The sequence below is a fragment of the Pleurodeles waltl genome, chromosome 5 (assembly GCF_031143425.1).
Source record: "Pleurodeles waltl isolate 20211129_DDA chromosome 5, aPleWal1.hap1.20221129, whole genome shotgun sequence".
Lineage (NCBI taxonomy): Eukaryota > Metazoa > Chordata > Amphibia > Caudata > Salamandridae > Pleurodeles > Pleurodeles waltl.
The window spans coordinates 1,045,257,362-1,045,275,251 of NC_090444.1; positions in this window are offsets into that span (position 1 = coordinate 1,045,257,362).

Consider the following 17,890-nt stretch of genomic DNA (forward strand, 5'->3'; position numbering starts at 1 on the left):
AATCGGCAGAGATATGGCAGCTGGCGTCTGCCTGTCTCCCAGACCCTGGGAGCATTAACTCCCACCGTCTGATTTGTTATGGGTGCTGTGACTGACTGCGGTCCTGTGACCGGAGCGTAATTCGGAACCATCTGTTGCTGGGGCAGCAGAAGTGGAGTTGGCTCCATCTGTACCAACTTTGATCTCGCACATGCTTGATCGGGCGGCACCATTACATTCGTAGTCATTTGTAATACTGGAACATCAGGGTAGAGCCTCTGAACCGGTGATGGCTGCAACCGCGTCTGCATTGCTGACGCAGTGGATACGCTGACACTATTCTGCACTGGAGCTGGTGTAGCTACTGAATTTGCCTGAGCTGTATGCGCTGTTCCATGATTCTGGGTTGAACTTACAGGACCTGCACTAGTACTTGGTCTATTGTCATTCTTGGTATTTGGTGGTGGACGATCATGTAACAACTGATTAAGGAACTCATCGTCATCTGAGTCATCTGCATCTACCCATGACTTGTTATTCCCTTTCCCTCTACCAGAACCCTTGTCTGTTTTACAGGTGGCTTTTCTTCCCTGTGTGTCGGTTTCTTGAGTTATTGTGGGAAACATTCTGACTCCATCTATTATTTCTCTTCTCCACATCCTGGTCTCGCTATCCCACCTAGCCTCCGCTAGCGTCTTTTCTGCTTTTCTCATTCTCCTTTCAAACTTTTGCTGCCTTTGTCGTATGGCCATCAATTCCCAGATTGCTAGCGCCTCAAACTGTGCCGGCCTCGGAGGCGGCTTTTGCTCAGTTAACACCTTGCGTAAATTCTCTAGAACCCCTGTGTTGAACGTCCCATTCTCTGGAAACGCTAAACACCCATCTTTCTCTGTTAGTTTGCACCATTGCTTTAGCCAAAGACATGGCACGACTCCCTTCTCCTCCATTACGGCATAAGCCGGAGTATCCTCTGGTGGTGTAGGCTCTCCCACACTCGCGGTAATGTACACATCTCCCCTCAAAGCACTCTTTAGAGCCTTGAAGAACTTCATTTTTGCGTCTCTTATTTCATTTATAACTGAATTAGGAAGTGACTTTAATTCCCAGAACACCCTTTGCCTACCTTCTCAACCAATTGCCTCTCACGGACGTCTGGCAATTTAGCGCGCGACCCTTCTCACTAACTGCCCCATCCCAGCGCGGCTCCAATGACGTCATTCTCACACACACTGCGGCTGACAAAGTCTTGCGGCTTCTCTTTCTCACTCCCTATTCACACAGCCTAATGCAATACATTGCGAGCACTTTAACAACAAAACTCAAATTTGCCAGTTTACTACAGGAAGGGTAACACAATCGCTTCAGAACTTTACAGAGATTTCACTTGAAGCCTCAGCCGCTACTCTCTCCTTCTCAGCTCCCGCACCCGCAAGCAGAATTCGACCCGCAAATTCTACTCTCGACTTGTCAATGGTTCGTCCTAGTGCACCTTAGAACTTACCAAATCACCTTCAAAGGTTTTCAATCACACCCTGTGACTCAAACTCGACTCGTCAATCACGCCCGATTGACCTATTAAACCACGCAAATTACAACACAAATCAAGAGTCTCATACACTTATCAGTATACTCCGGAGTCTTAGACCACGCAGGGTCTGTACATCACCAACCTTTTTAGCACAAAGCGCCACACTTACATGAAGTTCGCCGACTTCCCTACTCTCATACTGCGGAGTACACCCACTCCTACTAAAACATCACCTGGCCTACAATTTTCACAGACTTCACAATTCACCTGCGGTATGCATAAGCTGTGCAAGCCCAAATCCTGCTTCACTCAGACCATCACTAGAATGCCGAGAATATACCCAACTCACTTCGGCAAGCTCTGGGGTCCCGGGAAAGTAATTTGGGGCTTAGGAAAACATAATCTTTCCAATTTGCATCATTTCAAAAACAATTTTAAAACAATGGACCCTCGTCCTAGGGCCCCCAAAGGGCTGAAACCGTCCTCTGCTACCAGAACTGTTAACGCATCCCGCCCTAGGTAATTTACTTAGTCTGGGACTCGTTTTAGGCCAATGAACCTTTTGACCCTGATTGGAGACACCTTAAGACGAGATCCCTGTCCAGCATGTCAATCAATAGATCAATAGTCTCATCAATATTCACAGTAACAAATCAATCAAATTAGTTAATCACATTAGTGTGAATTTAAAACGCAACATGACCTTTCAGCCATGAATAACCACACAAATTTATTAAATTTTATGATATTTATCCCCTATTGGTTACACTCTACTAGCAAATTTATTAGTTTCAACACCAGAAAACACATCAACAGTGTTATAATGTGGCAGCTTGAATAAGATTTGAGCAAAGCAAAGATTATAAACATCAAAACGAAACACGGGGTCAACATGTATCTAGTTAGCAGAGTATCAGTAGCACATCTATTCAACACAGCAAAGATTCAGTCATTTTGTCTGATTGCACCAAATATTAGTGATCCCTTGACTAACCTCGAATTAGCATCAGCATGTTGGGCTTCATGCAAAACAATTTAGTAACACAAATTTGGAAAACGTCTGACTTGGTCTCTGTCAAAAACAGTTGGCACCTAGAAAGGAAAGGCAAGCAGACAATTACAATTTCATCATCATATAGTTACCCTCCGTAATGGGTCAGCATACAGAGTCAGCCTTCGTCCTCAGGACAGTAGTCGATTCGCCATCCGCCAGGAAGGAACAGCAAAGTTTCAGATAACAGAGCAGAAAGTTCTTCCCTCTTAAGGAGGTGAAGAAGTGGATATTGGGCAAGACAAGGTGAGGATGGTTTGAAGAATCAAAACAGCAAAGGTAATAGACGGAAGGCCAGAGTAACAACAGGGGTGTCCCTCTAATGGCTGATGTCTCCTTGTAATACGACGTTAAATTTAATTTGCCAGACAAGTCTCTAATTTCCCATTGGTCGGTATTTGGTGCACCACTATCTCTATCCAATGGTTGTGTGGTCACCTTACTAGAATTTTCACCTAAGACAGTTCTCATACAGTTCATTGGCTCCTGTGATTTACGTCTTCATCGGGTGAGATGGCAGGTAGGAAAAGTTACACGCACAGCTTCAGTCAGTAGCTGCATTGTCTTTACCAGTTCAGGAGACCTTGTACCTGTTGCGAATTACACTGTTGCATTAAACAAGAATGTCTCCTTGAGCAAGTTGGGTCTCATGAGAAAGAATTTACTACGGCTACACACATCTCTAGCTCCTGGAAAAGTACAGCTTTATGTCCTTCAGGAAGACAGCACAGTGCATGTTAGAAAAACACATTTAATATGAGACCAGGCAGCTAGGCCCAGACTCTTGCTAACTAAGGCCTAACGATTTATTCAGCAAAACCTTAACACATAACTCTTAATGCTAAAGCAGAATCATACATTATTACATTAATAATTCATTATTAATCCATTTCATTACTCATCGTATACCTTGGTGGCCACTCCCTGTAGGCACATTTCAAACACGTACATTTAGAAATATTTTAATGCGTTTTCTATGCAGCCTCATTACACATTATTTTGCAAGCAGTTCATGTTAATTTTAATTATAAAAGCTACATTCCAACACACCATCACTGCGTCCCTTCTTGATCACTAAAGGTACCGCCTCAGCATCCTAACCCATATACTTCTGGCAAAAGTAGTGTCCCCTTTAAGGATGAGTTTGCATTGGGTGACGATTCCTGATTGGTAAACATGTTGGTCAAATAAATTACCCATTTTTCCTCAAGGGTAGACGAATAGTTACTATCTCTTGACATCCGATCACTGCCATTCACCATTGCCTAAAAGGCCTTGGAATTAGCTGATTTTGAATTAAAAAGTAATTTTGACCAGAAATTATCCTCCTTCTTTTTACGTTCAAGCCATAGGTGGGATTTGTAGCTTTTCCTTAAGCGCCTTCTTCTTTCGCACATGGTTATTGTAACATTCGATTTTTTAATCTTTCTAAGCTCATTCCGCAGCTTCCTTCGCAGCTTTAAAATTGTCGACAAGCTTAGAGATTCTAGCAACACTTGCGTTGACGGGGGTCATCGTGAGGTACTAAAGGAGGATAATATAGTTAGAAAGGTGGTCCACACTTCTATTGCTGAAGTATGCAAAAGTATTGTAGATTGATACAGGGATTTTGTCTTGGTACTTATCTTGAGTAGTGAGTTGGGTGACTAGGTCAGATAATTTAAATTGATAGATCCAAGACTCCTGAGGCCTACCAAGTCTGGTATATATCATGTGGCATTCAGGGTCAGCTCTATATGCTGAAATGTGTGATCACTTTGAAGGGTAGTTTTGATTTTGAACTTCCTCAACCAAGACCACAAAAAGAGGTTCACAACGATGTAGCCTCTTGTTCAGCCCACTTTTGAGCTATAATGGGTGTACCTTGGTGGCGTATCATCTGTGGTTCTCCCATTAAGAACCCTCATAACCAGATACTCTAATGTACTGACCAGTTTCCTGCCCATGCCATCCGATCGCTTGCGAGGTTGAGGGGCTTGTGGCAGGACTGACCAAGCATTTTCTGCAGCCAGCTGCTCGTCTTGGTCTGGCATATAAATTAGATTCGTATTGGAGTCACCTGTCACTAGAATATCCCAAGTTGAATGGGCATACCTTATTACTGCCATCTCATACAATAGTTTCTTAAAACATTGGACTTTCCGCACCTTCCGTGGATGAGCATAAACATTGAATACAACAAAAGGTGCTGCTTGGCAATTCTCCCCAAAGTTAAGTTTGATGGCCTGCTTGATGTTAATTCCTCTGTAGTTACACATAGGGCAGTCAAAGCATAAACTGCCAGGCCTCCAATCGGTCTTCCAAATCTATTTGGGTTTGTGGCACTGATGTGAAGTAGCATGTAACCCCCTAGGTGAATATGGTCGTTTGGCCATGTTTCTTGCAATATAATCAGTTTGTAACTACAATTGGTTGCTAATGCAAAGCCGTCTGTGATTATATTTTTAGCTCCAGCGATGTTCCAGGACAGAATGTTTACGGACTTCTGCTGTCCTACATTTGCTGCATTGTGGTTTTGGAGTCAAAAGTTCCTTGGTGCATTTAAGGTGGCAGCAGCCCACCTCCATTCTGAATGGGGATCGTCCGATGATTGCACGCTTGTAGGTGCAGAGTTACAGACTTGTTGGGGTTCATACACAGGCTTTAACACCATTTCCTTCTTGCCTTGCTGCCTTATACAAGACTACGTCACCAGCATTCCCTGAGAGCATAAGCATTCCTGGAAAACACAGGAATGGTTTTCTGTCTTTGGGCCGATAGCCATTAAGGGGAAAGAATAGCGTGATTTAGGTGGTTTTGAAAGAGCTATCCTCCATGCTTCAAATTGTTTTTTAACATCCAAAATCAATGCAGAAATCTCCCGAGATCTCCGATTGGTGAGCGTTTGTTCTAAACCCTGATGGTCAAAGCTTGGAAGAAATGTCACCAATATGAGATCTGTGGATTCTATATTCTGAAGCAATGACAACTCGGCTAACAGCCTCAAGATGTTACCTCTGTTTAAAATATCTTGTTGACCTTGCGATGTATAATGCGGGGTTAATATAATTTGCAGAGAATCCCTTCTATTTGGAGAATCTGTATTTTTCTGAGGCTGGTGAGCATTACCTGTAATTGCATGGACAGTAGATTTTGCAGACAATTTGGGTTCTTGGTGTTCCCCGTGAGAGTCCATAGTGGGACAACAGACTTAACTGATTTGTGGAGACTTATGAAGGATATCCACTGGAGAAATTCCACTGGAGAAATTCATGAATTCGGAATCATTACCTTTGTTGATTTGAGACCCTGCTCATTACTAATTGTTACAACCCTCAAAGGATTGTTTGACTTTGGGGATGGTTTTATTATTTTTTGCCTAAACTGGGTGGTCTGATCAGTGTAACATAAACACTTTGAACAGGGCGGCAGTGCAATGGTTTGTCGTACAGGCTTTGTTTGTACTAAGCCGCGATGTTCATGTAATTGTAGCTTATTTCCCTGCAAATCACCCATTTTGACACCCACGCATTCAGCTGTAATTAGCAGAGGTTTTTTTTTTTGAGTGGCAGGCATTAAGTGCTCTAAGGCTGCCAGATTTCCTGGCCATAGCTTCTTCAAAGTGCCTCTAACTGTGTGCCATCCGTTGATTCCATTGTTATTGTTAAAGGTATCTTTGGCATCTTTGGAGGGCAATGTAGAGACAATACTAGTGTGAACAACGGCTCCACCAACAGCTTGGTGTCTGTGTATGATGGCTGAGTTACTGCCACTCTCACAGAGGGTCCCTGCAATTCTGGCTTTTTTTAGTGAAAGTAGAACCCTCTGCATTGCATTTCTAGTATCCAAATGAGGTGGACTACGTGGCTGTAATTCTGTCATTCTATGTACCACGTTTTGCATAAGAGGGGAAAACTGTTGGTTGTATATTGTCAACAATCAACTATATAGAATCGTTTATTGCCCTTGTCCAAGAAGCTTCTTAAGGCATAGGTGCTTGCAGACCTCTTAAATGGGAGGGGCTCTGAGGCAACGGCTTTGGTTGCACTGTAAATATAGAACAGAAATTGCTACTACTGTCTTTACTACAGGGTTTTTTTCCTGGTCTTTCTAGTTTGTTTTTTGCCTTTAAGTGAATGGCTTGTGCACAGGTGCCTAGAGTTTATCAAGCTTATTTATTCTAGGATCCCCCAATTCATTGATTGCAGGAGTATTGCAGATTTCTGGAGATGTTGGTAAACTGCTTTGATCTTTTGAACTGGAGCTTGAGCAAGCTATTATTGTAGCCAAATATTTCTCCCCATTTGTTACTTCTTGATTAGGATTCAGTAAGCGTTGGACATGGGCTGTTTTCCTCCTGATTTAATTTGTTTGACGTCTGGGTGAATTAATTGCTGGGTAGACTAACTGTGTGACTAGAATGTGCTCCCAGTTGTTTTTAGCTCAACTACTGTAGTTGTTAAGATGGCAGGCAAAGTGCTCAATTTGTCAATGATTGGGCCACATTTGCAAGGATCTTGTTGAAGCTGATATCTTATGGTCTTAAGTGCAGACGAACAATTGGCTAACTTGTCCAGTTTATGATTAATATCACCGATGTGTGTTGGCATGATATTCACTAAATCAATTTGCAGGTCTAGTTTGTCCGATTGCATGTTAAGTGCTGTGATTGAAGTGAGAGATCCCCCATCTTAGGTGTATTGAAGCAATCTGTGGATTGTCTTTTTGATGGGTTATCGTGGTTGCTGCTGTCAGGGAAGGCCCATTTACTGCTGCTACCTGAAATGACCATGTTGCTAAGCTTGTTCACTCCCTTGGTGAGTGAGCATGCATCGTGTTGTAAATCACTCCAACCACTTGAGATTTCTATTGCAGGTGGCTGTACGTTTTTTCGCTTTGATATTGTGGAGGAAGAAGTTTCCTCCAGCGGCCATGATGATTGTACAAAGTACTGGTCTTGAGGGGAAGGGACAGTTCTTTAGTGTTGGGCATAGGGAAGGTTTTCAGCTCCAAAGCTTGAACTATATCCTAATCATTTGTTTTAGAAATTGAGTGTAACCATGAGTCTTCCATCTCAGTGATGACTGGTCCACTACTGGCTTTGATACCCTCTTTAAACCCTTGCATGTCTAGATTTTCTTGCAACGTAGGAGTCGACTGTTGTTAGATTGCATTAGACAGTGTGTCCCTAAATGCCTCCGTCTGGTCTTGGTAAGTGGTTAATAACTGTGTTTCATGTGGAATATCCACTCTGACTGTGCTTGATTGGATGTACTGATGCCTGGTACTATGGGCTAAACTGATCTGTACATGAACCAAGGCATTGGTCACAATGTTTTTCACCTGCTGCCTGTTTTGAGCTGAGTCATTACTGGGGACCCACCTCATTCCCTGGGGGCCTATTGGCTGATCAAGGTCTACATCCGACGTGGTCTGCATAAATGCAGGCTTTTGAGAGGGGCATTCTGGCTTCAGATCTAGGCATGGAGCTAAACGGATCAGTAAAGGAGCAGGCTTTGATGGAATGCAATCAGAAGATTTGTCAAAAAATACACCCAGCTGAGCCTGCAAAGTGCCCAGTATTAGAGGCACCATTGGAGTTTTTGAGTAGATAACAGCTGTTGGATCTTTTAAAAAAGCAAACTTGCTGGCACTGGCAGGCTTCGTGAAGTAGGTGTGTAAAGGGGTGAGGAGCGGGTGAGGAGCGGTGTAGTTTGTTCGGAATTTCCATTTTGAAATGGACCGCTTACAAAAGGCATCTGAGCCACCCCCCCCCCCCCCCCCCCCACAACTCAAATAAGTGCCAACAGTGCCCATTGGCAACTACCTGCACAAATTAAGCACTGCATCTGGGTAAAAATCATTCCCTGTCATGCAGGTGATATTGGCTTTATTCTACACCATACACTGCAAAGATTAAACATATCTGACTATTATAAATTCAGTGGTAATCGTTTAGTTCAAGCAGTTCCTGGCTGAGGTCCGTATGCATTTTTGACCTCCTCTTGTTTATGTCACCAGTACATATATGCGCCTTCATTCACTTTCTAGACTGCATTAAGAGATAGCAGCAGTGTGACATCTCAGTTAGGGTGATGACGCGTGACTTGCTTCCTCACAGCGGCTTTTACCGTTTTCTCTCCACTTCCTCCATCCTGTTCTCAATCTGAAATCACTGGAACCTATTCAAGGGACCAGAACTGCGTTAATGGGACCACCGACACGTCCCACAATAGCCCCGAAGAAACATTTAGCCAACCTTGACTCCCTGCAGCTTGATAAAGTGACAAAGCAACAAAGCAACAGATGGTGAACAAAATCAATAAAGTGTATGAAAAATGACCAGCGACTGGTAATAACAGGAAGCTTAAACATATTTCTAAGAGCGCCAAGCATGTTGTTTGAACGTTTATTACAAGCTATGGCAAATGGAATACATTTTCAGACTCCTGCTTGTCACGGACATGCTTCGTCATATTTGATAGGAAGCACATTTCTAAGGTTAGTGGCCTAAGGCAAGCTACTAAAAATACTCTTCAGCACCATCCTCATTGGCTGCTTAGAATAGCTTATGACGATTTGACCTGGGGCATTTGCAGGCCCCCGAACTAGGAAGAGGTTCGATTTCTCTAGGGTTCTTGTTGGCATTCTTTTGTTGTTGTTTAGAGGAGATAACCTGTTATGAAATTTAAAAAAATATATATATTGATATGTACATGCGAGAAAATATGTGATTTTCATGAAACAGACATATATTGCAATTCTAGAAAGTATACGTGTTAATGGCTAACCTTGTTTCGCGATCGTAAACTATTTACTGATTCATTTATTTTGTATTTATCAGTTTTATGCAGCAATGCTGGGCCAATTGTTAATTGCGCTTTCCATGAAACTGCAAACAAGGCAAGAATTGTCAAAGCCAACAGGTCTCGGCTCAACAAAGTTATTTTGGTGCCTGGACTTTTTCTAACTCCATCTGACCATGCTTCTATCCCTTTTTTGTTGGATAGGAAGTAGTTGTGTTTCTATCTGTGTGGGGAACGAGCTTCAGGTATTGGTTGTTACTCTGCCAAACCTCTTTTTAATGACTTGGTGAGTTTTAATTTCAAGATCGGAGGAGTCTCTACTCTTTAGCCCTCATTGACTAACTGAAATTCTAAGTAAATTTGCCAAATGCCTAGCAGTGTTAACATGGCTAGAATTGTAAAGAAGACAGTTGATATATTTAATTTAATGGATGAACAATGGCTATCAGCTAAAACTAGCATTTCAGAAGTCAGTAATATCACTGGGTATTTTCAAATATTAGAATTCACTATTCCAGTTCAGTGAATGTGTCTTAGTGAGCGGCATTAAAAAAAACTTGCAACAAAAAGTAAGTAACCCTTTTTTATATTTGACACATCTTTCACCTTTTTTTGCACTGAAAGAAAAACATTTTTAAATGAGAAAAAACAATCTTCTTCCCTAAGCTCAGAATCGTCTTAAAATTCCACTAAAAAAATCACATTCAGTGACTAATTAAGAAACATACTTCGCCAAAGAAACATTGATTAAGCCTGAAAAAGTGACTATGTAAACTGTGGTGCATGCAGGAAAGAGTGCTAGACGCAAAAGGTGGAAACACATGGGAGCACAATATATTCTGTGCAAAGCCGTACGTGATTGCTTGAAAGAAAGCAAAGCATGCGTCTTCACGTTTCATTAGCAACATCCCCAGCAAGCTTCCTTAATTTTAAAATCAGAATAATGCACGTTCTAATAGAAATTCAAATAACACTCATCAGCTTTTATCACAAGACCAGAGGAGAATATTATACTTAGTTAACCTGCTCCGTTAAATACAAAAGACATGCATCACAAAAGACTGCACTTCCCAGCAAAATGATGCACAAACCACAGGTTGAATGAAAGTGAAACCACCAATCAGTCATAAGCTTAGTCTAGATACACCAGTAATCAGGAAGTAAAACCAGGAATTAACAGCCTCTCTTCTTGAGGCTCAGCCATGCATTAAGTACTGCATGTCAGTTCTTTTTGTATTCTTTGTTAGACATTTCAAATGCATTTGTTATTGCATATCTGATAGAGTGATGGGCTTAATTCGACTATATTTCCTACAGTTGTGCTTCTCATTTGCTTTGTTTCAATATATTTTGTATAATACATTTTGGGGCATTGTTTTGCCTTTCCTGCTACTTGGGTTCCCACTACATTTCATGCAGTGACCTATTGTTTAAAATATGACATAGACACTACAATGACCAGCATGCATTGATATTGTACATTAGATTCAACACTGGAGCAATTTACGACTTATACATTTCCATGAGTGCCACATGCATTTGTAGCTTACACCTTGGCCACTGTTCATTTCTTCGTGACGAAGCACTGGCGAAAACATTTGAAAGATGAATGAATTATGGTATTGTGGATATAGAAGTCTGGTTGTTCGGTGCATGACATTAACAGTAAACATTAAAATTACAACTTACACAAGTATGGCCATTCTTATTTCTAAATCTTGGATTTCAAAAATACGAATACTGTTGTAGTTGATTTTCATGTAAATTTGAGATTACAATGATAAAAATAGTTATGAATGGTCTGGGATTTTTAATGTGAGTATGAATTTGAAGAAGAATTGGTAAAACAATAACCCACGTTCTTTTCTCACTATTTCTGTTTAAAGCGTACAGCTTCAGAAATTTGCTTCTTGGTGTGTAGAAATATTGAAACCCTCACCCTCACCTGCTGTTTGTGGCAGGAGACGATCGGAGGCCTTTTTTGACATCACGAGAGGACCTGACAAGAGAACAGTCTGCTTGCCCTGATGATGCTCTCTGGATGAGGCTCGGAGATGCAGGCGGCCGCCACGCTGCGCTGCAACCCTGCTGATAAGCCGGTGGGCAGGGGTTTCTCTGGGCCCCGGGAGAAATTATTAAAAGGAAAGCCTGCACCTGGGTCCGAAATGAGGCACATCATTAAACCGTGAAGAGTGAGACAGGTAGGAGCGTGCACATAGGTTCCAGAAACCTGAGGCCAAGCAGGGAGAACTGGGAGCGGACAGTGTGTGTACAGTGAGATTAAGCTGGTCCCTCCTACCTAAAAACAGCATGGGCAGGGGAGAGCTTCACCCAACCTCCCCTACCCCCTCCCAAAAAGATGGTTAAACGACGCCCCTGAGCACAGTCATTGTTGCCAGTTGCCCATGAGCTCGGAGACATTGCGGTGCCTGAGAAGGCCTGTGAAGGATAAATCCCACCACATACAATAAAGCTGCGAATGATACACCTATAGGAAAGAAGCATTGCAAGGAATACAAAGCTCGATAGACTTTATTGAGGTACATGCAATGCACCACTTAGAGGTACCCCACTGCATAGCGATCCTGGCTGCGTACAAAGATGAATGGCCTAGACAAGCAAACCAAGCAACATGACTACACTGCTCCATGACATATTGTATTCCACAGATACACCCCCAGGATTAAATTAACCTGTGAGGCTGGCGTCGAGAAACCTGACAGGCCACGTGAAGATACCACATTAGGGCCTGTATCCCGGCAGGCGGCGGTGAGTACCACAGCCAGGTCCTCCTACTTACCATGATTCTTGGCAAGGACCAGAAACATATCATGAAAGACATGACTGGTGGTTGAGGTCTCTGACCCTCACACTAGACTAAGCTGGATGAATTTTAGCTGCTGTGTGAAGAGGTGACTGGATCCAAACTGGAGGAGTTGACCAACCCTGCTTCACAAACATCAATGACAATGGTTTGCTCACCCACAAAGACATTTTGACAGTGATCCAAGAGGTGCGGTCCTCCCGAGAAACTAAATTAGACATGGTCTCCACTGAGGTCACGCTGGTGCGGGTGGACTTCTGTAACATTAACACTCGCTTGAAGGAGGCTGAAGATCCCCTTTCTGCCCTGCAGACAGAGACGGCTACTCTGCGGCGCCAAGTCAGAAAGCTGAGTGCCACAACAGAACTTCTGGGAGTGAAGCTGGAAGATTATGAAGGTCTTCTGAGGAGAAATAATATACGACTGGTTGGGATCCCAGAGAAAGCAAAAGGCCCAGCAACCGATCTCTTTGTAGAAGACCTCATATAGAAGGGTGTCCAACCTCGTGGGCTTTTCAAATTTTTATCTGTAGAGATGGCCCACAGGATCACAAACACCAGACCCTGACCAGGAGCACCAGACCATACAGGAGTTGCCCGTATCTTTAATTTCAGAGACCAGTATGTGATCCTACAGGCAGCACGATGTGCCCCTCCTGTCAAGTATGAAAATATGGTCATCAGTTTCTTCCATTACTTCATGCCTGAGTGCAAAAACTCAATTGCAGCTTTCTGGAGGTGAAACACGCTTTGCCTGACCAAGACTGCAAATACTCTACGCTGTACCTGGTACAACTTTGAATGGTGGCAGAAGGGAAGACCTGGCACTTCACCACCCCTGAGGAGGCATGGGACTGGCTTGAGGGCTGGAGACCGATAACAGGTACTCAACTAAAACACCATTCCACCCGACAAAAGAACTGCACTGGTGTCAAGGAAAGCTGTGAAGACTTGTCTGACAAGCAACTCGGGCCCAAACCAGGGAATGGAACACCAGCAAGACGGACATGATGACTTGATAGATGGAATGGGGTGAAACAATGACTCAAGGAGGCATCGGCCATACATAGGACCAGAAATGGAGATACCTCTTCCACTCTTCACAGTCATCTTCCTGTTTCTCTTCTACGTACACTTAATGAGGAACTGACCACTGGTGCCATTGGGAGTATTCACAACTGCTATACTCATGGTTATTTATTGGTAACAGGTTAATGCTCTGATCGGGGTTGGAGGAGCAGTGGGGGAATATGGCCATTGGTGGTTGAACACAGTTACCCTAGTTCTAGACCTATTTGGGGGCGATAGGCACTCTGCTATGTCAGGGTGGGAAGCCAGTTCTAAGTCTGCTAAGGAGAGAGGCAGAGGGGGGGGCAGTTCAGTGACACTGTTTATATATTTATTTAATTACACAAGGTACAGCAACACAGTATTACTCTTGCCCAGACTACAAAGGCACTTAAACAGACTCTTAAACTCCCCCAAAGAAGGAGACCGGTGGGTGGCTTGATGGACAAGGCAAAACATCTGATTCACCTGAATATGGGTGACCCTTCCAATTAACCATACATAATACTACTCTCCTCGAACGTCAATGGACTGGGAGAGAAGACAAAACAAGGAGTAGTGCTGCAATACATAAAATGCCATTCATCTGACATTGTCCTCTTCCAAGAGACACATATGATAGGTAGCACCTATCGCACCCTCGACAGATGGGGATACAAAATGGCAGCACATGCTGGATATACTGAAGGTTCCCGATGAGTCAGGATTCTCATTCGTTATTCACTCCTGTTCATCATTCATTGGACCTGTCAGACACCCAAGGCTCGTTGTTTAGGCCTCACAGGATCCTGGGAATGTGTCACATTTAATGTGTGTACAGTTTATGTCCCCCCTTGTCTACATGACTGACCGCTGCAAGATCTCAGCACATTACTGCTTGCAGTACATGAGGGCAAGCTACTATTGGGAGGGGACTTTAAACTTGTGATGTGTGAGGAACAGGATAATTCCCCTCCGCGACTGGCTACCTCCTCCCATTGGCCACTACCAGACTTTCTCATGGCCATGGGCCTATCAGACCTCTGGCGTGCAAACAACTCTAGCGTGCAAAAATGTACTTTTCACTTTGGGGCACATAGAACTCTCTCCCGAATCGATCATTTCTTCACCCACACACAACACCTTCATCACTATTCAGAGGTCCAATATCTTACCAGAGGGATATCGAATCACTCTCTGCTATGGGTGACCTTCGGTCTCTACAGGGAGTCAGGACGAAGTAACATATACCACTCATTGGTAAGGGAATTATCAAGGTCACAGATCAATACTTCAATAAGAATGTCCCCTCTGTGCACTCACCACAGACACTATGGGAGGCAAACAAAACAGTTATGCGTGAGCAAGGCCAATCACTGATAACAAGCTACAAAAGAGATAAACGGGCTAATATAGAGGCCCTTGAGAGGGAACTGCTGGAGATGGAAAAATACCTTATACAAAATGGTCTGTCTGAAGCTAGTCATGCCCTGCACTTAAAGCAACAGCAGTAAAGAAATGAGGTCACTGAGACTGCTAAGGTGAGCTACAGGGTGACACATCACCTATATCAGTAAAGCAATAAAGCAAGCAAACTCCTGGCCTGGGTGGACAGGAGGGAGCAGGTGGTTTGCTGGGTCCTGGAGGTGAGCACTGGCTCTTCAACCCTGGTACGAAAACCACTAAAAATAGTCAACACTTTTGCAGCCTACTATACATAAGTCTAATCCGCAGTGACCACCATCACACCTGATAACTCCAAGGAGCTTCAGGCCAACCTACACCTCCCAACCCTCAAGCAAACAGATATGTCTCTCCTAGACGAAGAGCTGACTGATGTGTAGATAAACCAAGCTATCTGAGATCTCAACATGGACAAGGCCATGGGCAAGGCCATGGGCCCAAACAGAGTGCCCATTGAACTCTGCAAGATGATGGCCTCCAAGCTGGCCCCCAACCTGAGAAACATATTCAAGGCGAGTAGATGTGTCAGCTCATTGCCTAGGGATCAGTGATTGGCCACCATAGTGGTCATAGCCAAAGAAGAGAAGTCCCCTACAGATTGTTCTTCATATAGACCCATATCCTTACTTAATGCTGAGTTAAAAATCCTAGTGAAGGTGTTGGCCTCCCACCTCCTCAAAGTAATCTCATCCTTAATCCACCCAGACCAATAGGGCTTCATGCAATCCTGAAGTACCGCACTCAACCTTAGGCATCTCCATTCATCCTTCCGAAGAGTACCCTGGTACACAAAAATGGCTTCTGATACAGTGGAATGAGCCTACATGTTTGAAGTGATGGCTAGACTTGGATTCAGTCCTTGCTTTATCAGTTCGGTGAAATTGCTTTACAGTGGCCCTTTGGCTCAGGTGAAGGTCAATGGAAGGCTATCCAACGTGTACCCCCTCCAGCGTGGCTGCCCTCTAGCACCTCTCCTTTTTGCCTTGATATTGAAGCCACTATTGACATGGATAAGGTGAGACCCACTGGTCCATGGTCTACATTGGGACAACACATGAGTGGACAAAATATTGCTCTATGCGGACGATATTCTTTTATATGTCACAGAACCCGCCAACAACATTGACAGGCGTATGCAGATCTTTACCACATTTAACCAATTCTCAATCCCTATTTTTTTGCCTACATGGCAGTAAACCATGGCTGCCCCGAGATTGTGAAGTGGAAATAGTTACAGACGGGTTCTGTTATATGGGCATATAGATCACTACAGAGCCTGAGCTCTTCTATAGCAAAAATCCCCTGCCTCTGTTATAAAGGCAGGTCCTTGGAGGTCTCTGCCTCTGTCACTCCTTGCTAGGGCAGCCCTCTTTAAAATTATGAGGGTCATTATGACCCCAGCGGTCGGAGATAATGTGGCGGTAGTACCGCCAACAGGCTGGTGGTACTTACATTCACATTATGACATTGGCGGGTTGGCTGAAGCCATCCCGCCAATGTACCACTCCGACCACCATGGTGGTAGCAGCCACCGGGCTGGAAATAAGAATCTCCTACCAGGTGGCCGTTATTGTAATGCCAGCAGTATCATGACCCTGCATACCACCATGGTTTCCGTGGTGTTTAGAATACCACGAAAACCATGGCGGTAGGCCCTATCAGTGACTGGGAATTGCTTCTCTGTCACTGATAGGAGGCCCCCTCTCTCCCCAACACTCCCCAGACACCCCCACCCCCTTCATCCACGCTCCCCCTCCCTTCCAACCTCCACCCATACACACACATGCGCAGACACACACTCATGCACACATACACGTATACATACATGCATGCATCCAGTCATTCACGCACACATCCGTACACACATTCACACTGACACGCAGACATGCATTCACATTTCCATTCATAGATGCACTCATACACACACACTCGCATTCACGCACACACACATACATGCACACCCCCCCCGCACACACAACACCCCCCTCCCCTGTCAGAAACCCTACTTACCTGCATTCAGCTGGTCTTCTGGCAGGGGTCAGGACAGGGAGCTGCTACTGCCTGCAGCGCCTGCCAGCAGAACACCTGCCAGGCCATATTCTATTTCATAATACGTCTGGCGGTGGTCTACTGCTGTGGCGCTGCTGGTGGTAGCAGCGCCAGCTTACCACCATCCACCAGTATGGCCACAGCCGGATTTCCACCCTTCTTGTGGCGGAAATCCGGCTGTGGTCATAATTTGGCAAACGGATGGAAGCCATGGGAACGGTCTTTTGGCGGCCGTCAATGCGGTGGTAGGCGGTTTTTACTGCCAAAGACATAATGAGTGCCTATTTCTCCACCCTGAATTCTGTATATTCTACAAAACACACCATACTAGATACAATATTCCTTTTTCTAATCAATCAATAGAAAATTCAGGATACTACTCTGAAACGGTGGCCCAGCCAGAATCGCACTGCATAAGCTCACTAGGGGATGGTACGCTGACATCTGGAAATATTATTGGACTGCCTAACTCACAGGTATAAACCAGTGGGTACACCTTCCTCCGGAGGACCCGGCATTACCGATGGACAGATTCATCATGAAACCCTCCAAATACCTCAGGGCACTGTATTGCTCACCTAGGAATCCACCCCTGTAGGTCCCTCTGCCATGGTGGTGACCATCTGGTTCAAGGCCTAGCCAGCCATCGGATGGCAGGGAAGAATCACGCAGGCTACCCCTTTGTGGGTCTCACTGGCCCTCGGAACGCTGAGATCACAACCGGGCTTTGATAAATGGGATCAAATAGGTCTCACCAGGGTGCAAGACCTCTGGGCGAACAGTGATATTATCCTTTGGGAGGAATTGCAATTTGATTATCATCTGGCCCCCACAAAGACATATAGATACATACAAGTGCATCATGCACTTAAGGCAGTATTGCCTAACGGATCAGAGGTCCCTTCGACCTCCCCCTTGGAGGACCGATTGTTCGATGAGCACCTGACTCGTAAAGCAACCTCCCTCACATATATGAAAATGCTTAATCACACACCTGACACAATGTAACACCTAAGGGCCTGGTGATCACAAGATGTGGGAGACTTGGTGGACGATGAGTGGTGGAGGCACTGGCCTCCCCCAGGGAAGTGGCTATTAGGGTAGGCTTCAGACTTGTCCGACTGAAAATTCTGCATTGTTCCTTCTATTCACAGACCACACTGA